Source organism: Grammomys surdaster, unplaced genomic scaffold (assembly GCF_004785775.1).
Source record: "Grammomys surdaster isolate TR1022 unplaced genomic scaffold, NIH_TR_1.0 126906, whole genome shotgun sequence".
In the NCBI taxonomy this organism is placed as follows: domain Eukaryota; kingdom Metazoa; phylum Chordata; class Mammalia; order Rodentia; family Muridae; genus Grammomys; species Grammomys surdaster.
In genome coordinates, this window is record NW_021621692.1 from 2,735,426 (window position 1) to 2,758,865 (window position 23,440).

The following is a 23,440-nucleotide window of genomic DNA, read 5'->3' on the forward strand; positions in this document are numbered from 1 at the left end:
GAAGCCCTGAACTGAAGAAAAAGACAAGAAGGAAAAGAAGAGAGAAGAGAAGTAACAAGGGACAGGCAGAGAGGACTTTTGCTGAATTGTGGCTTCTGTTGTCTTAAGTCTGAGGTTTGATACTAACAATAGCCTGCTATAGTTTTTAAAAGAATAAAGGACAGAAAATTACAGGCCAGGAAGATGAGGTTATGTCAGAGCCCTGTGAAGGACTCAGTCGGAGGTCTAAGTGGGTTACACAAATGTCTGGAGCAAGCTTTAGGCTGATAATAGCACGATCTCCACCCAACCTTCATCCGCACTACATCTGATCTCACCTGATGGCTTCTTTCCCATGGAATTCTGCAGACACAGGTTCAAAACAGTCATCAGAAATCTCATAGTCTGTTTCATTCTCATGGGCTGGGAGATCCACTGGATTTTGTCCTGACCAGAATGAGGACTTCAGGAAAAACAAGGGTGGGTACCGACGTCCATATTCACCTGTTTAACCAGTGCAATTGCACATTGGATCAGCCAATGTTCTAAGCCCCTCTCTACCTCTAAACATGAATGCTTGCTCACACATGTGCATACACACACACACACACACACACACACATTGACACATACACACATGACACAAATTCTTTTCAAAATTCAGAAGGCTTAAAAATAATGGGAGAAAAGAAAAAATCATAGAAAAGATGCTGAAATAAATGGACATAAAAAAAAGCAAATAAAGATAAGAATGAACAGACATTTCCTGTAGACACACCCTGTTGGGGACCACAAGAGCCAGAAGATGGTGATGGCATACATTTAAAAAGAAATTAAACTCAGCAAGTTTGTAACACTGAAATAAAAACAAACCTGCCAGCTTATAGCTCTGCACCAAGCAAAAATATATCTCCTAAAAATGAAGTAAAAATAAAGGCTATATATGTATACGTAAATATATACATATATACATCTGTACATATATAACAATATAGAAGTGGGAAATATCAAAGAAATATAAAATATTTTTAAGCAAATATGGGAAATACATATATATCAAATTAGATTTATTTTTTAATTGATCCTTGAGAAAAAATGAATTGTATCACATAGTGTCCAAGGTTTCATCCACCATCCAAAAGAAAGAATAACTAAATCCATGAGTAAGAAATAAGAGTACACTGAAAAAGAATACTAAAGATAAGAATGAACCCCCAAACAAAGTTTCTTTTTTCAGTTTAACAATAAAGGCAAAAACTTCAAACATTAAAGTACAAAAAATATTTCTAAACATTTCTTAGGCAAAATTATCTTAGTTAGGTCAAAATTATTTAGAATGTGTTTCCTTCACTAAAGCATTTTGTTTAATCGATACATTAAATAAAATATATAACTATATAATTTATATATAATCATAATTATATATAATAATATGTGATTAAATATATAAATATACTCACATGTGGTTATATATTATATAATAATTATATATAATCATAATTATATGATATAGTTATAGCATATAATTACATATAATATATTATAAAATTATAATGAATATATCATTGTTTATATATATGTATAACTTATCAATGTAATATATATATATATATATATATATATATATATATATATATATATAAAATGAAACACTATACCTACATATACATAAATGTAACCAAGAATTAAAATATATGTATTCAAACTATTCATCTATGTTATACACATTAACAGGGTGATAAATTGAGTAAAATATTATTCAGTAAACTTTGGAAAAGTTAACAGAGATAATTCCTATGCATGCACGATTCACTCAAAACCAGGCAGATCAACCATTAACTAAAGAAACAAATCCCTCTATTTGTGCTTCTTATTAATTCACCTTTTCTTCATGTGTTCACTCATGGCTGCTCTGGGATGGAGCACTGGGTATGGGCACTTGAATAGGAAATGCACATAAGAACTGTGTTCCTCAGCAGAGAAATTATAGAAGACAGGAGCAAAGAACAGATCCTTTCACAGGTATTAACTGAGTCCTAGGCTATACCAAGCCCTCTCAGGATGTTGAGTTGTATTAGTCAACAAGACCAAAATCATAGACTTTGAGAAGCTTATATGGATTAATAAATTGAAAAGAAATAAAATTATAAATGTCCTTCCTATGTGATTATGCATTGTAGAATGGCTGCATATTATGATCACCTTGACTGACTTTGAAATTATACACACCCTGGAGCTGCTCACAGCAGGGACAAGCATGTGGAAGGATCTCTTGGTTTGAGCAGGGTTTGGTCTTGCTTTATATGCCCTATAATGGCATGGGTGAACTAAGCTATTGTTAAATGAAGGAAATTAATAACATTAGGAAAATTGACATCTTATCTGACATATGTGGAAATAAAGGGTTGAATTCATAAATGCAAAGTAGAGGTCACCAAAACCCCATAGAATTTCAGTAAAAGGGGGAATAGTGAATTTAAGGTATCTTAAAATATGGTGCTATAGTTAGTAACAGTGCCTTGTACTCTAGAAAATCTCAAAAAGTAGGATACTACAAAAACAAATATGGTGGTAATACACATATATTGACTATCTCAACTGAGTACATCACAATGTTGCCATGTTCCAAAACATATAATATGTTACATAGCATAGATGATAGATATTTCTGCTTATTCATCAGTTAAATAATAAAACTCATTACATGGCCCAGATAAGCACAAAGAGTCTAAAACTATGGATCTGTAAGTAACTACAAATGTTAAGGAACTAAAGACCCTAAGGGTAGGAAGGAAAAAGAGACAGATAAAGCAGAATTAACAACATATACACTCTTCTAAAAGGCTGCAATTCCACATGAACAAAATTCAGATTTCAATTTTGAGCTGGTAAGTTGCAAGGGAGAAGAAAGATCCAGTCCTCCCTGAGTGACTATGCTCATTGTCTATCCTGTAAATGGGCATACTCTTGAGACGTGGGTGATGTGCTTGAAGGATTATTTTAAAATCTCACTATGTAAAGCAAATAATTAATGAATAGGAAATGAGATAACAAGCATGCAATTAAGTCTTATCATGGAATGACTTACTTGGTAAAACCTTTTCAAAGTATAATGTCAACATCAGGTAGAAGACACCATCAAAGAACAGTATGAAGATTGTGCCAGTGACCTCATTTGGATTTCCCATGGGGTCTGCATTTGAATTCACATCATAATCCAAGTGTAAGAGCTAGAAATTCAAAATAACCCAGTAAATGAAAGGCAAATATCAATTTAAAAAAAAAGAAAACAGCTTAGCTATTCATGGATTATCACTATTACATTCTGCCGCATCCCTGAAAGACAAGTCTAACTACCTGCCCTCCTACATTACAGACGTCGACTGAAAAGCAAACTTATATAGAACTACAATGCACTTAAGTAATCACGTTTAGTACAGTTCATGTGTGTTCAAAAGGAGACACAGATTAGATGGCAAAAGAACTTAGTGAAGTCGGGTAAGACCTTGCTGAATTGGGAAGGGGGCAAGAAAAGGTGCTCTGGGAGATGTTGCATGGCAGCCATCAACTAATGATAAAGCGCTTTATGTTTAAACAAAGAGAGTAGGAAAATGGACTGATGGTGGTGGAGAGTTGCCTCAGTCGTTAGGAGAACTTGCTGCTCTTGCAGAGGATTCATGTTCTGTTTCTAGCATCCACACTGGGAGGCTCACAAACACCTGTAACTTCAGCTACAGAGTATCAACACCCTCTTTTGGCTACTGTAGGTGCCTGTACACAGGGAACCATGTGTATGTGAGTGTGTATGTGCACGTGTGTGCACGCGCATGCACACACACATACCCCAATAGATTTTTAATTAAAACCTTGATATCCATAATCATCACACTATAATGGAGACTAAATAACTGGGCTAATTCCATAGATGAGAGAGTCTGTCTGATCAGCTTGAAAGCTAAGTAGAGTAGGAGAAGAAAAAATACTTGAGGATCAAAAAGGGATTTCCTAGTCAATGGTCAATGAATATCCAAAATATTCATTTTCATCTTATTTTGCTTTATGTTACTGCATCAGAATTAAATCACATTAACCTCTAAAAATTAAATAATATGGTTAACTGGGACACAGTTTAAAATCAATTCATAACAAACTTTAAGATGTGAAAAACTCTATAGACTCTATTTTGAATATATATTCAATATATATACTGAACTATATATACAGTATATATGCTGAATACACACACACACACATATATATATACATATATATATGTGTATATATATATATATATATACTGAATTATGACTCTATTCATCTTCTTACACACAAAAGAACATATTTTATAGAAGGAAGTAACTGCTCCATCTTTGAAACCTCACAAGTGTGTTCCATTGAACTGTAGTACTGTAGTACTTAAAAGGCTTCCTGTGGAAATGACTCTAAGACAATTGATTTCCAGGGAGGAAAATATTTCAGAAATGTAATTAGTAAGCTAACTTGCCTCCCACTCACCTGGGCCATTCCAAGCATAAAGGCAAAGGGGCTGAACAAACTTAGAAGCCACTCCAGGGATACATGGAGGTGTCTGTACAATGCTGTGAATCCAAGACTTCCACAGGAAATAGTGAGAAAGAACACCACCAAGTCAGTGAGGAAAGACTTCTTTAGTAAGACACTCATCAAGAAAGACAAAGAGATCTACAGCAAAAGAAGATCCAGTTGGTTTACGTTTATCTAAGAGTCATCAATATAACAAAACAAATGATTTCCTGCATAACTACAGATTTTCTCTATTAATTTTACAGAAAGTTAGAATTACACAGAACTATAGATAAATGCTATTTCACTACAGATTGTCTCATGCAAATACAAAACAGGTATAGACAGACATCATCTGATTGGTACCAACTTTGTTTCTCAGACTGAAAACCAAATGGCGCTTGTATTCACCAACTCACCAGAGATAAGCCATAAAAGAAAAAGAGAATGAAGATCACCATAAATCCAGTCGAAAAAACAAATCGGGCCGTTTTTATAATATATGTCAAGAGAAGGGTCACAATGAAGACAATGACACCATAGAGCAAACCCCAGGACAGCCTGATACAAAAACAGAATTCCGTTAGCATTCATCACTAGACAAGAAAGAATTCCTATTCTGGGTACCCAAGTGACCATTCTTTCAGTCACACACTCCCCCCCACCCACCCCACCAAATTTCACAAGATCTTCTGGAATATATAAACCAAATGTAGCAACTTGGGATTATAAATAATCTTATACTTAGAATTAATACAAGGATTCAAGACAAATCTCATGCACATTGATGATCTTTTCCATTGAGTATGGACACATTGTGTCTTGCTACCTTACAATTACTGAGAAGTAAGTTAGGGTCTCTTTGTCCTATGCAAAGTTTTCTGGTCTAACATCTTTAGTGGCTTCACAAGGAAGGAAAAGTGTCTAATTCTATAGTTTCCTCTTTCTGTATTGTGCTTATAATTAAGTTTCTATTTCTCCTTATTAAGACATCAAATGCTCTATATTCTTTAACATCAGCCATATTTTACTAATGATAGGATGATTTTCAGCTTCGCATTATTACTATAAAACATATACTTGCTTTTGTTTGTCTATGTTCTTTTTCTTCATTAACATAATCTGACAAATTATAGTATTAAAATCCTTGTGGTTGTAACTCTATATGTCATAACATTGTTGATAAAGGGATATAGAGAGCTAGCTTGGTAAGAAAGTGCTTGGCTTGCAAGCAGGAAGACTGGAGTTTCATTCCCAGAACCTACAAAAATAATCAAACCAACCAAACAAACAAAAACTGCACAGTGGTGAATGCTTGTAATCCCTGAACTAGGGAAAGGGAGACAGATAGATTCCCTGGACCAGTAGATGGCAAGGTATCCCTAGTTAGTTGGTGAAATCTAATCCTTGAATTTCAGGCCAAAGAAAGACTCTGAATAAATTAGATGACTAGTACACTAGAGTTGATTACTGGCCACCACATATGCACACATGGGTGCATATACAAGAATACACACATACTAATACATAAAGTTTAATGACCAGCAAAAAATCCTGTATGAATACATTATTGTAGTGACAACTACAAGTGATAATAACAAGTTGTATTTTTGTAGACAGATAATTCTTATAGCATTTCCTACTTTCTCTACAGTAACATTTACTGACCTAACTTACAAAAGAGAATCCTACCAAAGAAGAGCTGATTCACTTGTTTCCACTGATCTCACAGATGAATGGATATTAACTTGTAAGAGCAAATGTTTCCTGCTCTTAATTACACATGCAATTCCTATGCATGCTATGTAAATTAGTTTTGTCAAATAAAAATGTAAATCTTCAGTTATTGCATCATCTCAACTACCTACCATTTTCCTAACCAGTCTCACAAAACACTATATAGATCCCAACTTGAAAACAAGTGATCTTACAGAAATTAAAATGGGCAATGATTTCCAGGAGTTCAGGGAGGGACTAAGGTTGAATAAATGGACAGTGAACAGTTTTAGATAGTAAAACTGCAGTCCACGCTACTGAGACTGTAGATGTAAGGCAGTGTGCATTTGTTGACAATCATTTCACTGTGCAACACACAGTGAGTCCTAGTTTAAGTATGTTCTTTAGTCACTAATAACTACACTAGTTTATTATTATGATAAATATACAAACTTCATGTTTGTAGGATTTGAGTGAGCTATCTCTACTTTCTGCTCAAGAAATAAAGATGATTACAATACAAAAACAAAAAACATACCCAAAGGATTAAATAATGCTTTTACCATGGCATGATTCTTACATATCCCATCATCAAGTAAGACCATGTCACTTTATGGTAATTGGAGAGTAGAAACCTGGGTTTTCAACTTTAAGTTTATGCTATTTCTTACACAGATCATAACACTGGCTTCCAAAATACATGTTAATATTTAGTATCTACTGATCACCAAATACTTTTCCAAGTTTAGGTTAGGGTTTTACAAAAATATGTTTAGGGGCCAGAAATGTGACTCAGTGGGAAAGAGTACTGACTATTCTTTTTGAGGATCCAGCATTGATGTGGCAACACACACACACACACACACACATATATATATATATAATCTAGCCTTTGTGGGCACTAGACACACATGTAACATTCAGACATGCATGCAGGCAAAACACCCATACACATAAAATAAGAAAATGGATTTAAAAAAATATGAGCATAGTTAATCATGCCAACAACCATGCAAGAATGGTATATTGGATAAAATCTTCCACTTCTGCATAGGGAGGAACTGAGGCTCACTGATGTATACCATTATCCTGTGATAACACAACTAGCAAGCAGCAAATGAGGCATAAGTAGGTGCTCATTTTCTTGCTCTTTTGTTTTTCTTGGATAAAGCTACAGCTTGCGGAGCATAGCATTTAATATATTCAGCTCTGCAGTGGATTTTTCCACACTGCTTTTAGCATAATATCCCATTTAACTGATTGAATAAATTGTACAACTTTTTTCCCAACAGGACAAAAACCTATTGCACTGGTTCTCAACCTGTGGGTCATGAGCCCTTTGGTAGAACCCCATCTCCAAAAGCATTTACATTATGATTCATAACACTAGTAACCAAGAAAATTATGAAGTAGTAATGAAGATAATTTTATTGTTGGAGGGTCACCACAATATGAAGGCTCACAACATTAGAGAGGTTATGAGCCACTTCTTTTAAGCAAACATTTTATTCACTATTAGATTTCTCATGACTCCAAAGGAATAGATATTATTGGCTATGCAATATCTGAAATATCACTCAATGGCAAATCTGTAACTTATAGTTCATCTCAGACTTGAGTGTGACCCAGTCGAGGCTTTTTTCTGTCAATGATTACACCAGGGTCATCCCATGTAATTCAGAAAAAAATGCTAGAGTGTTCTAATAATGACAGAGGCTTTGTTTGAGACAGTGCCATGCATCTGAGGTTGACCTTGAACCCAATACATGGTCATTTATGAACTTGAACTTCTGCTTACTCTTCCTCTTCCCTCCAAGGGCTAAGATTATGGGTGTGTGCCACCAGGCCCAGTTTTTAGAGTGTTAAGGATCAAACTCAAGTCTTTAAGGCATACCAGGCAAGTGCTTTGCCAGCTGAGCTACATTCCCACTTCCCAGCGGTGCTTTGTCCCCTGAAGCTCACTTTTTCTGAGCCCCTCCACTCACTCACCAGAATGCTGAATCCCGAAGGCCCATCACTGTCATCAAGCCCTTCATCTTTTTCCTTTCTCTTGTAACACCAGCTGAGATATAGTAGGTAAGTGGGGAGAAACAAATGATACAGAACAAAAGGAAGTAGACCATTATTGTTCCCTCTTGCCCAACGAAACGATCTATCTTGATGTATTTTGCAGTAAGTGACATCATCTCTTCCATCACTGAGTGATTTGTTGTGACCTAAACAAAGGTATCAGTGAAGAAATAATGAACAGCAGTATGGTACCTAGGTGAAGCATCCTGTTTCCCCTGAAGACATAACTGACTTGTCTGGATTGGACATTAGCCTGAGTTTCTTCTCACTCATTCTGTAAGTTGGTTATTTAGATTCTAGAGTCAAATCTCTCATCCTGGTCTGCCCATATTACCCCAAGTTTTATCAACTTCGTGTTTCTCATTGCCTGTTCATTTCTCAGTGGTCATCTTTTTCTATTACATAAGATAGATACACTTCCCACCTGACCATTCATAGATGTGATGACGGTTTGTATATGCTCCGCCCAGGGAGCTGAGCTGGCTATTAGAAGGTGTGGACTTGTTGAAGCAGATGTGGACTTGTTGGAGTAGATGTGTCACTGTGAGGGTGAGTTTTAAGACCCTCATCCTAGCTGCCTGGAAGTAAGTAGCCTTCTAGCAGCCTTCAGATGAAGATGTAGAATTCTCAGCTCCTCCTGCACTATGCCTGGCTAAATGTTGCTACAGTACCATCTTGATGATAATGGATCTAAATCACTGAACCTGTAAGCCAGCCCAATTAAATGTTGCTCTCATAAACGTTGCCTTGGTCATGGTGTCTGTTCACAGCAGTAAACCCTAAGACAATTGAAGAGGATCTCTTTAATAGGAATCCTTCTATCTAAGTTGAGAATTGTGTGTTCATTTACAGACAATTGAACCTTGTTTATCATTCCAAGATAACACGTTTCCTGTTCTAATAATTATGTGATTACATGTCGGGCTTCCTAAGAGGACTGATTCTTAGAGGAAAAAGTCTTATTCTGTCAATGTCACTGTTGTTCTACTGTCTCTAGTAATGCAGCAACTTTGGCAAACTTTATTGGAGAAATCTTGGTGTGTAAATAATAAACATGAAATAATAATTATATAATTATTATGAAATAATAATAATATAATATAATTTCATGATAATAATAATCATCATGAAAGAGCAAACAATAGGAGAGAATTATAGAACATAGCTGTCTGCTGACATGTTCACAAAACTGATTAGAATTAATTTTCGTCAGACATTTGCACTCACTTCTATGATGGCAGCGTTGATGGCAGCTTGAAGAGCCACAAAACCATCTGTCCAGAATCTTGAAACTTCACAAGAAATCTTATCTCCATCTGAATAACAATGAGCTTTGAGAACAGAGAAAAATATGAGCTTGCAATGTGACCCTAATTATTGTACACATTGAATTTTACAATATCCTCATGCAACGAAAATGCATTTATTGCCTCAAAATCCATAAAATATCAAATTTATTATTATTAATAATTATTGAAGTGAATAAGCAAAGTCATGAAACCTAAAAGGTATTCTTGTTTCTATATTTTCTAAGAACCAGTACTTTCTCATATTTTCTTCTGTTTCTCTGTTCACATTTTTGAGTTTTTCATTCTCATTTTGTATTTGTTTTTATTATTGTTGTTATTAATATTATTGTTATTATTATTAAGGTCTGACACTTATAGCCTTATACTTCCTGGGCAAGTATCATAGCAGTGAGCTGTACTCCCAATCTTTCAACTAGTGTTTTAAAATAACTTTGAAGATTATCCAAAGGTAGTAGCATAGTCTAAAATAAGACAAAGACCCAACTCAAGTGAAATATCTTTCTATTGAGATGAGATATAGCAAAATTGAGAGTAAATGGAATTAATACTAAGATAATAATTAGATATATGCTTGAAGAAAAGTTACTTTGAAAAATAAAATCTCAAATTTATTCCTCTAATGAAATTTCAACTACAGTTCATTAAAGATAACCCAACATTAAATAGGAGATTTGTTCTGTGCTATATTAACTTAAAAATATCTTTAATTGATGAAGGCACAGGTAGACTTTAAAATAGCATGACGGCAAGCAGAAGTACTGTCTATACATGGCCCCATGCTCCTTAAGAAGTGAAGTCTAGAAGGCACAAATTCCCCGATTCTTCTGTGGTCTTTTTCTACCTATTAAATATCCCATCATCCCTCAACACTTTCCTAATCTTCATCTGTTTTTAAAAAGGTGTTTGCATTCCTAAACAATATTTCTCCTCCACTCTTACCATTGATGAAAGGAAAATCTTTTGCTGTTCTTACTGTGTTTTAGTTTTATTTTCATAGAGAGTCTTATTCTGTGACCTAAGCTGGCCTGAAACTCAGTAGGTAGCCGAGACGGGCATTTAACTTGCAACCATTCTTTTGTCTCAGGTCTAACCTATCATATCTGGCCATGAGTATAACTTTTCCAAAGTTCTAGCCTGATAACACAGCCCCAACTAGTGCAAGCACAAGACTATGTGATTTATCTGCTATTGAAGCTCAAGCCTCCTGTTGGTAAAAGTTGTTGAACTCAGATGTCATCAGGAAACCTGAACAGGACACACTGGTTTTTAATAATCATCTTCACTATTGGCTACTGTGATTTTCTCTTTCATGTGGATTTTGTTAAGATGAAGTATGTGTGTGTGTGTGTGTGTGTGTGTGTGTGTGTGTGTGTGTGTGCTCACCTGCACATGTGGTATGTGTGTATAATTTCTTGTTTGTACTAATTTTATTCACCTCTAGAAGTCAACTTTATGTTTGCTATGTTGAGGGTGGGAAGTATGGGGTAATGTGTGTGCTCATATGTGTACACATGGGTGAAGGTCAGATGTTAACCCTGAGTGTTGTTTCTCAGGAGCCATCTACCTAGTCTTGTGAGGTGGGAGTCTCTCACTAGGAATTGGGACTCACTACTTAGGCTAGCCTGGCTATCCACAGAACCACATCTCTCTGTTTCTCCAGCACTGTGGTTGCAAGCATGCACCAGCACACTTCTAGGCAACAAACTATTCTCCCTCCCCCGTTTGCATAGCAAATACTTTACTGAGTTATCTCCTCACCTACCCTGCCTTTGTTATTGAAGCTTATTGTTTTGTATTAATTACTATCTTGTTCAAGTTTGCTTTCTGTTGCTGTGAAAAAACCCCATGACCAAAAGGAACTTGGGAATGAAAGGGCTTATTTTAGCTTAAAGCTTACAGTGCATCATTGAGGGAAGCCAAGGGAGAAGCATGCAGCAGAGACCATAGAGGAACATTGTTTACTGCTTGCTCCCCATTGCTCCTTCAGCTATATTTATTTTACAGCCTAGGCTCACCTCCCTATGGATAGTACCACCCACAGTGCACTAGACCATCCTAGTTGATTAGCAATTAAGAAAAATGTGTTATAGGTATGCCCACAGTCCAATGGTAGGGAAGAAATTCTTGAGTCAAGGTCCCCTTTTCCCCTGTTGTCCAATTAAAAACAAAACTAGCCAGCACATATCCCTACATTCCTTATAACATTAGAGAAATGGAAAGCCTTCGAATGTGGGAGCTTCAGAGTTACCTCTGTGGTTCTGATGTTCCCTTAAGATCGGGATCCTTGTCCCTTTCATGAACTTCAAATGGTAGGAGGAAGCATTGGTGAATATGACCCTCACTATGTCATCATAACCTTCTGAAATGAGTTCTGTCATATTTTCTTCATTTGAAAAAGCCAATATTTTTCTTCCTGGCATTCCAAGAAAAAAATTGCCAATATAAGTAAATTTGTGTAAACAATACTTATAAGATGCTGCTTTATGTACTTTTCTGTTACTGTGATTAAGACACCATGAGCAAAGTCAACTTAAGGAAGAGAGAGCTGATTTAAGCCTATGGATCCAGAGTGAAGAGTCTACTGTGGCAGGGCAGAGCCAATGCAGCAGGAGGAAGGAGTTTATATCTTCAAATGCAAGCATAAAGCAGAAACAGTGCCCTGCAAGTAGGGTAAGGCTTTATACTCTCAAAGCCCACCCACAGTGACAGACTTCCTTCAGTAAGGCCACAGCTCCTAACCCTCCTCAGACAGCACCACCAGGAATACACTGTTCAAATGTATGAGCTCAAGTGTCCATTTCTCTTTCAAACCATCATAGAACCCTAAAGGGATGGTTCTGGTGCTGTCCTATTCCCCAGCTGGTTTTTGATCTTTCAGTAAAGAAGCCATAGCCCAATTGCTGGAGTGAAAGAAATAGGCGGGACTTCTGGGTCCTTGGAGGAAACAGACAGTTGCAGGGAACGAGTTGAGAGTTTGCCATGCTTCTGATGGTGAAAAGTTGATCAGCCGTATGAGCTCTCTAAACGGAGTGATCACATAGGCTTCTACTACAGGTAGGTGGTCAGAGATGTAACTCATCAACTAACATTTGGGACAGGAAGGAGATGTGGAGCTAAGAATATTGATAAGGGCTGATTTTCCAGGTGGGAGATAAGAAGCACCCAGTAATTATGTGAAAAGGCAAGTTGAAATTGAACAATTGTGTGTGCATATTTTATCTGTGGATTCAAAGGAGCTGAGTGGGGGCTGGTAGCACAGCCCATTCCTGGTGCTTAGGTAGGGTAGTAAAGCTACACACAACAGAAACCTTATTCCATTCCCTGATAGATAAAATTTGTTATGAAATGATACCAAATTGTATAATGACCTTAGATAAGTCAAGGTAGGTGGGTAGGGGCTGGTAGCACGGCCCATTCCTGGAGCTTAGGTGGGGTAGCAAAGAGACACACAACAGAAACCTTATTCCATTTCATAGTAAATAAAATTTGTTATGGAAAACATCCCAAATTGTAAAATGACCTTAGATATATCACATTAAAAATGTCCAAATATATGTTTCTAATGTTGTGGATAAAATCAGAGAAACATATGTAACAAGTTATTTTCTTTCATATACTCTAACAACAAATATTCACAGTACAAAATGACCCTCCATTTCAATTAGACTATTTACTACTGTCGAGGAAGAGAAGGGTTCAAAATTTAAAACACAAAACCTCACTGAGAGTGCATATGTAGCTTAATTATACATTGCTTTTTCCTTAGGAGAAGACATTACTCAGATTCATTTTCCCTAAAAACCCCTCATGTTGATCCACAGAAAGCATCTGTGAAACAGAGAGTCAGAGTGAATATTGTAGAAGAAATAGAGAGATGTACGTATTGGGTGGCAGGTCAGATCAGGGTATGATCCTAAATCAGAAGCAGATTCAATATGGAGGGGTATGATACCCAGTGCATACATTCAGACTCAGCGTCTATATCAGTAAGAAGGTTAATGGGAGTACTTGGAGAAACAGTTTTGAAATGTTTTGTATCCTTGTGCCCCATGATGGGCAGGGAGGCAGAGATAGAAAGGAAAATATCAGCATAGTCTGAGAACTGTGGCCACACAGACTCCCCTTAGCTGGTGGTTTGCCAAGACACACACTGTGGTGATGGTGGACTCTTGGATATTGAGTCTGCTTCTGAGGTCAGAATTCCAATAGAAGTCATGGTTACCTGAGCTAGAGCAAACCTAAGGATAGAATATGACTAAGAAACGGAGGAAAGATTTTACAGCTTTCCAGTGACTGGGTCCAGTCAACAGGTCTTACAATAGTAGTGTCTTTGATGGACCATGTGAATACTAACAATGAATGACAAGTTCTTTCTGAGACACCATCATCACACTCAGACTCAACTGACATCATGGGGCCATCACCATAGCTGATATTCTTTGGTATATATTTCCTTGCTTCATATTAAAGGACACTGTAGGATTTGAATTTGTATTTAAGAGAAATGAAAAGAAAAAGAAAAAATCTGTTGTTTTTCACTTGCTGGCTTTAACTTGTCTTCCTTCTAGGGAACATTCTGAAGTACAGTTGCAAAAACCACTCTCCTTGCTCTTATGGTTTCACATGTGACACTAACCTTGTCAAAATTAATACTAAAGACTCTACTGAACAAACTCAGAACAAGATAAACGAGTAATGAGCTGTCATTTTACTTAAAACCATATGCATTAACATTCACTTACAAATGAAAGACTCAAAATAATTTACATGCTATTGACCTGATTCTGTGAACAAGGTGAAAGGGGGCTGAAAGACACTTGAAGTACTATACAATAATACAGCAAAACCATTCCATCCCAAAAGCACGCCCCAACCAACCACTCTTGCTGCTCTACCATTATGAAAGGCTTTAACTTGTCTTCCTTCTAGAAAACATTCTGAAGTTCAGATGCAAATAACTATACTTGCTCTTTTGGTTTGACATGGTTTGGATGAGTTCTTGGGGTGGCTCAGAACCTGAGCTGAAGCTAATAGGAAAGATATACTGGATGTCTGTCTACTTGTACCACTAACCTGGTCAAAATTTGTCAGAAGCCATAATAGGACAAGCTAATAATTAGCAGCTGATCATCCTGAAATGCTTGCCTCGGATTATTATCTGCGACAAGTGTGCCACATTTAGCAAGGCTATGTTGGACATATTTTAGGAAAGATCCTGCTATTAATATGCTTTTCCTATTATTATTAAACATATATAACAATCACTAAGCAATAGCACTCCCCTTTGGAGCAGATCTCTGTAGACTCACGAAGATGTACTGTCTTGTAATGATGTTATATAGACAAATAGATGACTTCTTAAGTCTTAATGATGATCCTATAAGAATTCCTAAAATTATATCAATGATTATTAAGCTCTTTTATAGTGGGACTGCTATTAAGTCCTTTTCTGATAGTCAAAACTGCCATGAGGACTTTGCCAGTCTCCGAAGTGTCATCAGTTAACAGCACTTAGATAGTAACCAGACTCTCTCCTACTCAGAGCACATTCCAAGGTGGTTGTAAAACAATTAACCAAGGGTCACTAAAGGGAACTCACGATTTATTATAGGTGCTAGGACAGAAGAGACAATATTGCTTGGGTTTATCTATACAAAACTTCACTAATTTCTTAGTTATAGTTTTAAACCTTTGGTGAACCTGTGGAGCTAGACAGGTGATGGATGTTTAGTCAGATAATTACTCCTAATGGATATGCATGTAAACATTCTCGATTGTAAACTTCTATTTCAATTTATGATTTGAATTTTGTTGTGAACTTGTGATGAACTTTGTAACATGTGATCAGGTACTCTGAACGATGTATAAGACAAAGGGATGTTCGTTAGGTGTGTCTTCACTTCTCCTCACTTTCTCTTCCTCCTCCTCCTTTCTCTCTCTTTCTCTTCCCCTCTCCCTTCTTCCCTGCTTAGAATCTCTCTACCTAGAATTTTTCCTTTGTTAGAATTTTTTCCTTTTTCCACTTAGGACCTTTCCATTTTCCCTCTTAGATAGGAAACTTTTTACACTTAGCAATAAACTACAATAGCTTCTTTAAGTGTCTTTTCTTCTTGCGACCTCAAGCCAACAGACCTAAGTTAGAGCCTGGCAGTGCCTGCGGAGAGAGTACTAAGGATAGTTGCCTAATTCTCTGCTGTCCCGGGCGGAGGTATTAAGTGCCAGAAACTGCAGTTTCTGGACAGAGGATATCAGAGGGCAGGCCAGCTAACCCTAGGTCTTACCTACTGTCGAGGCTCTTCCCATCTCCCTTGATTGCCTCAAGAAGAACCGACCGGAGGAGAAAAAAGATCACCTCCTCCCACCAAGCTGGGGGTCGCTCCCGTCAAAAATTAATTCTAAACACTCTACTGAACAAACTCAGAACAAGATAAATGGGTAATGAGTTGTCATTTTACTTAAAACCACATGCATTAACATTAACTTACAAATGAAAGATTCAAAATACTTTGCATGCTATTTACCTGATCCTGTAAACAAGGTGAAAGGGGGTTCAAAGGCACTTTAGGAAATACTTGAAGTACTATACAATAATACAGCAAAAACATTCCATCTCAAAAGCTTGTCCCAAAAAACCACTCTTGCTGCTCTATTGTTATGAAAAGAGAAACTGTGACCAAGTTCTTTTGATTATCATAATGCTCTTTCCATGTAAATAATCTAACATAGAAAGCAAAAATTCAAACAAAAAACTCATTTAAAAAGAACTTTTAAATCAAATGCTGAAGCTGCATGTGGGGACAGAAGATTAGCCCAGTACTTGAGAAGCTAATGCAGGATTATGAGATTCAGGCCAGCCTGGTTTATACAGTGATAACCTATCTCAGAATGTATTTTCACGTGATAAAGAAATGTATAAATGTGTGTTTGTGTGTGTGCCCACACGCGTTTCTTTTAAAGGGTCAGTAATTGAGTTTTAAATTTTCAAAGAAGCAATACTAATTATTCGTAGACCTAGATGTGATCAAGGGAAATCATGCTGATGTGTTATACAATTAGGAAATTTTGATAATAATGATTTATCCAATGGGGATGGAGAGATATCTCAGTGGTTACAGCACCAACTACTCTTGCAGAGGACCCAAGTTCAGTTCCCAGCGCCCTCATGGCAGCTCACAATCATCTGTAACTTCAACTCAGAGGGTATGATGATTTCTCCTGGCTTCCAAAGGTGTTGCAAGCATGTGATGCACAAGCATACATGCAGACAAAATGCCATACATTAAATAAAAGTAAGTCTTTTTTTCTTTTAAATAATCAATTAAGTGAGTTTCTGAAGAGATGGCTCAATGGTTAAGAGCATTTGTCCTACAAACATGAGGACACCAGTTCCAATTTCCAAATTAAAAAAAAAAAAAACTAAATATGTCTCAGCAACTAGAAAACATACACAGAGGGATTCAGAGAGCTATCTGGCCAGTCATCCTAACCAAACCTACACAATTATCTCCCACTTCAGTGAGAGACTGTCTCAGGCAGTATGATGAGAATGGAAAAGGAAGATAGCTCACATCCTATTTGGGCCTCTGCTGGCTTCTACACCTGAATGCTGATGTACATGGAGGACACACACACACACCAGACATTATCAACTAAACTATACAATAACCAGTGTATATGTGTAACCAAATGAACTAAGAGAGATTCCTCCTGGTTTAGCAGAAAACTCACCTGCCATGTAAGAGACCAAAGAGACTCTATCCATTATCCTCTGAATTGTTGGGGTGACAGGTGTATATTCAATTCTAAAGTTGGAGTCATTAAATGAATCAATGCGTCCCAGGTCCACATCAGGCAGTGATGAAAAATCATAAACTTCAAGCAATTCCAGATAAACCATTAAAACAAATAGTGTAAGTGCTGTGTACAGGATTTCCTACAAAGCCAGATAAAAGAAACAAAGAGAAGTGTAATTTCTAATAAGTCAAACACAATCAGTTCTGCCATATAGCTATGATATTTATTGATGAATTTTCAAATTTCTCTGTCTCCTAGGATATATTTTTGAAATAGTCCATCTATACAAATTAAGTATTCCCTATCATTCTCAAGACTACGTTTTTAAAAGAAATTATCTTGCTATCTACCCTAAGCTGACTTTGAAGTTGTGATCCTTGTACCTCAGCCTCCAAAGGGTACTGATACTGTCACTACACCTAGCCTCCTCTAGGGAATCTTGAAAGTGAAATTGACAGCTCTGGTTCAAGAGATGGATTTCGCTTCAAAATGCAGTAGTAAGCTGTGGCTGCTGACAGACTCCCTCCAGCACCCCTCAGTTAGATTTTGCTTCAAGAGTCAGTGGGTAGAGATAGTTCCAAGACACTTACAACTTAATAATTACTGTTGTCTTGGTGTTGATAGTTTAATAATAATTACTATTTTGGACACATTTTAGCTGCAGGATAGAAAACACAACAAAACACCAGGAACCTCAGAATACTACACTGACTTGATAGACTGATAGGAATATCTCACGGATACTGTGTTCTGCAAATAGCAAATCACTTTGAAAGGTTTTACTTTCCAAAATGTGTATGTTGAGTGTGTATGTGTATGTGTGTTTTGTGTATGTGTGTGTATATGTGCACCTGTGCATGTAACACACATGCACAAGTACCACAGTCCACATGCAGAGGTCAGGGACAATCCATAGGAGTCAGCTCTCTCTTCCTATCATGTGAGCTTACTGTCAGATTCAGGTCCTCAGGCATGAATGTAAGGGCTTTTACCCTCTAAGTCACCTGACACATTCTGGTATTTTTTTTTCTTTTAATACTTCGCTTTTTAAAAGTTCACTGAATAGGTCCTTATTATAATCTCACAATTTAGTTAGGAGTTGCTACTTGGCTACACTATCTGATACTTCAATGGAAAAAATTTTCTTCACAATTATGCCAATTTCACAGTCTCTGTGTTCTTAAGAAATCAAATGCATTTATAAGAAAAAGATCCAGGGGCTGGAGAGATGGCTCAGCAGTTAAAAACAGTAACTGCTCTTCCAGAGGTCCCCAGTTCAATGCCAGGCAAACACGAGCTGGGTCAAAGCCATCTATAATGGGATCTGATGCCCTCTATTGCTATGCAGGTGAACATGAGTGCAGGTAGAGCACTCATATATAACATAAATAAATAAATCTTAAAGCAAAAGAGACAGAGAGACAGACACACAACCAAAAGTAAAGCCACTAAATCTACCATCAGTATGTGTCCATTAGCAAGCACATTCTTTGTCTCTTTGACCTGCTACTATGTTAATCTTAGTGAGCAAAACACGTTGAAATGGATTTGTAAGGTTTTAAGGTGTTTATTGTATTCCTATTTTGGCCCCCTCCTATGTTACACTGCCCCTAGTGAATGGCCTCTTCCTTCTACATGGAGGCATGATTTTCTTCCCAGGGAGGTCTCCAGGCCGTGAACAGAGGAAACATACTGCACCATCACACACAGGAAGCAGGGCAGATCCTGAGTCGTACCAAAAATGTGTCTCTCTTCAGTCTCTTTTTTCTGAGAAGATTCTTGCACAATAAGGCCCACGTCTGTTGGCACACATTTATCTCTCTCTTAACCATCTTGGTCTGTTTAATAAGAAAAGAAGAGAAGAGTCAACAAATACTAGGATCTGAAGAGGAAATTTTCTGCAAATGTCAGAGACTGTTTGCCCTTTATTCCAGAGGAAGAGCTTGCATTCTGGAATTCATAGTTTATCAACTGGGTATCTCTTCTATTTCCTCCCCATCTCCTCTTCTCACTCCCAGATTCCTTCAATAGTGTGTATGCTTAAATGACATACATTATAAATACATTAACATTCTAATTTGTACAATACATAGCCATTTAAGCACATGAGGTGGAGTATAAATCCAGGCTTGGATGATGTCCTTTATATATAACTTATAAATCAACATCTCTTGTACAATGTAGTGGGTATATTAACTCAATGTGAGAAGACCACCATATTTCCCTTTTCCAGGGAAGAAAACTTAATCTGTGAAAACATTGAATTGCTGAAATTGTAAACATACCAGGATTTTGGATTGGAAAAGTTTCTTTTCTCACATGATAATGACAACAGTGTTATGAATTGTAATGGTGCCCTGTTCAAATATGGGAGAATATGTCTACAAGAATTGAAAGGACTGAGTGAGGACCCTCAGTCTTCTTAGTTGTTTCTATTGTGGCAAGGAAATTTTGTTCTGTCTTTATAATACCTGAAAGTAAACATGTTACTGCACATTCTATGAACTGAGTAAGGATATTATTCATTTTAAGGTTGCCATGGGAAAGCCACACTCTGTTTTGAGTATATACTTGAGGCAGTGGTAAAATCGGCCTTGAGACTGAGACTCAAGTAGACTTTAGCTGGGTATAAAACTCCTAAGCTTTCACTTAACTTTTTCAACTTCCTGTTGTGGATCATGAGGGGAAAATCAAACTGAAATGGATTAAAAAGGAAGTAGCTGTCATTGTAATGGGGTAGGCATAGTATATAAAACTGTGTTTGATTTGGTAGAGAAGCTGGGAATGCAGATCAATAAAGCTCAGTGTTCTAAGATTCATATTCATAGTAAGGGAGTGGGTACAGTCACCACGGAGGATGAGCTTGATGAAAAACCATAACTTTCTGTTTACTCTTCTCTAAAAAGGGATGCTGACTACGGTAGGCACTGTGCCCCATAATTTCATACTAGGCATCTGAGGAGAAGACTATTATCCATGGTATACGAGGTTCCCAGTCAATAAAGAAAGGAAGAATCTGAGAAGTTTCCATAGCAACGTTTAACATTTTTTTTGTAGCAGAACTCTACATAATAGATTTTTTATTTAAGTAGTGATCTTCAGAGAGGAAATGAAACATTCTTCCCCCAAAAAATAGCTTGGGAGATTCTGCTGAGGACTTATTTGGAAGGACAAGGCTCTTTCTAATGCTGATAACTGTCAGAAGACATAATGGGACAGGCTAATAACCAGCAGGTGATCATCCTGAAATGGCTTGCCTTGGATTATTATATAATCTGTGACAAGTGAGACCTTTTGTAGCAAGGCTGTAAGGGACTCATTTTAGGAAAGATTACAGCTATTAATATGCATTTCGTATTACTATTAAACAAATATAATAATCACTAAGTAATACCACATCCTTTGGAGCAGATCTCTGTAGATTCACAAAGATGTACTGTCTTGTAGTGATGCTATATAGAAAAATAGATGACTTCTTAAGTCTTAATGATGATCCTATAAGAATTCCTAAAATTCTATCAATGATTATCAAGTTCTTTTATAGTAGCACTGCTATTAGGTCCCTTACTGATAATCAAAACTGCAAAAAAAAATCTCTTCTGATAGTCAGAACTACAATGGGAACTCTTGTCAGTCTCCCAAGTGTCACCAATTAATTGCTCTTAGATCGTAACCAGACTTTCTCCTACTGAGAGCACATTTCAAGAGGTTGTAATACATTTAACCAAAGGTTGTTAAAAGGGAACTAAGGATTCATTATAGGCACTAGGATAGAAGATAAAATACTGCCTGGGGTTATCTATACAAAACATCACTAATAACCTAGTTATAGTTTTAACCCTTCAGTGAACCTGTGGAGCTAGACAGGTGATGGATGTTTAGCCAGATAATTACACCTAATGAATATGTATGTGAACGTTGCCGCTTATAAACTTCTGTTTCAATTAATGATTTGATTATTGGAGTGAACTTGTGATGAAAATTGTAACATGTGATTATGTATAATTACTGAGGACAAAGAGATGAGAAGCAGATAGAATAGACAGATAGAATAGATTTACTTCCCTTTCCCGAGATAGAGTAGAATTTTTCACTTTCCCTACTTAGGCTATTTCTGCGTTTCCCCTAAGATAGCTTTCATATGAAACATTTTATACTTAGTAATAAACTCTTTAATAACTTCTCTAAGTGTCTTTTCTTCCTTCGTTCGACCTCAGATTGAAAGGTACCACGGGGATTTTGATGGAAGGGCTCCTCAGTATAGGTGCAGTATTTGGCAGGTCTAGTCATCCTGCCCTTTGGAGAGTAAGAAACAAAAAGAGGAAGGAAATGTAGTATATGTCATGTGTGTCTGTCCCTCTGTCTGTCTGTTTGTGTCAGTCTCTCCATGAGTGTGCAATGTGCATGGAAGCCATAGAGTTTGTGGATGGATAGATTATTTTGTTGTGGATTAGGTGGTTATAGAGACAGAGAGGTGGAGGCTAGCCCTGGAAGTCTTTGCCCTGTGCATGAGCAGTCAAGTGGGAGAGTGCAGGAGCAGAGCAGCCCCCTCCAACAGAAACTGCACATCAGTCTCAGCACTTATCACTTGTAGCAATGTGTTCACCAAGCCTGGGGGGTAAGAAGGAGACTTTGTCAGAATTTGGCTAAAGTGTTCGCCCAGGCTCTTCAGAAAAACACGAAAAATAAACCACAACTATATCAACATCTGGCAACCTAAAGATTTTCTTAAAAATGTGAGAGAGGGAGAGATGTGAAGAGACAAAGTACAATAATCTATGCACTTTCTGGAAGTGGTTCCTGGACTGTGTGGCCTGCTGATTTCATGACTGATAGGGCAGGCAAGTGGGACACCAGTGGGGTTATGAACTGTCCCAGCCTTGAATAGAGGCTGTGAAACAGCAAAGAGGGAAGCCCAGTTGGAGCAACTGCATTTTAAACCTGAAGAGAATTTCAAATCCTTTGGTGAACCTCGTACTATATTTGCAAGGGCTACAGATTTCTGTGGCTCATTGATGATCACTCTCATTAATGAACAGTTTTCTTACTGATGTAGATTATAGTGATGAATCTAGGAGTTGGCTGAATGTCAATAGCCCTTGCCTCTAAGCTGAACAACCTTAGTGTGATTCTTGGAACTCACAGGTTGGAAGGAAAGAGCCGATTCCCACAAGTTATCTCTGACCTCCACTCCTGTATCATGATAAACATGAGCCTCCCTTTCAACAACCCAACCCACCACACCTCAAAAAATTAGTTTAAAAAACTTAAAGTCCTCTGATTTAAATGTTAATTGCATTTAAAATACTTTCACAACAACATCTAAACAAGCATTTGATCAAACAGCTCAGGTCCCACAGTTCCTCCAAGGAGACACATGAAATTAACCTTCACAATGCTAGAACTCATAGAGATGGTTTACTGTAGCAGAACTTTTTCCAGAGGAGAGAGAAGTTATAGAACATAGTTGAATACAACCTCTCTAGTCCTCAACCAAGAAATCACACACGACTCCAGTTTTTCCAAGCTTTCTAGCAGCTATACATAAAAGAAAAGAAAACAGAGGATCTCTTCATTAAGTACATTAAGAATAAATTGTGGAAGGGACAGTCTTTCTTAGACTGAATTACACATTCAAGTTACTGTAGGGAGAAATCACTTTTCTGGGAGGCTTGCCAGGGCCATTGATTCCATTGTGGTGTTCTCTGCTGGTCTGTGTCAACTGGCTCTTATATTCTAATAATTGGTAGAAGTAATCTTTTGTACCATCACCTTGCATAAAAGTTGTCCAGCAGGTTGTGAAGGGATATTACCATATAGATAGAGAATAGAAGTTTCCATGCATGATCCTATCATCCCATTCATGAGTCAGGTTCAAACAGAAACCTGCCTGTTTCCCAGGATAAACATTTAGGTCAAGAGTCCAGGGTACAGTCTCATCTGGCTATCAAATAAGGTTTAGAGGAATGTCTTTGTACAACAGGATGGAGACATGAGATCAGAAAGCCCTCCCCCCAACCCCTGATGCT

The 23,440-nt window shown here is 37.2% G+C and overlaps 1 pseudogene; it reads right to left on the reverse strand.

Annotated features, from left to right (window-relative positions):
* LOC114615592 overlaps window positions 1–23,440 on the reverse strand; it is a 72,830-nt pseudogene that overhangs the window by 47,020 nt on the left and 2,370 nt on the right.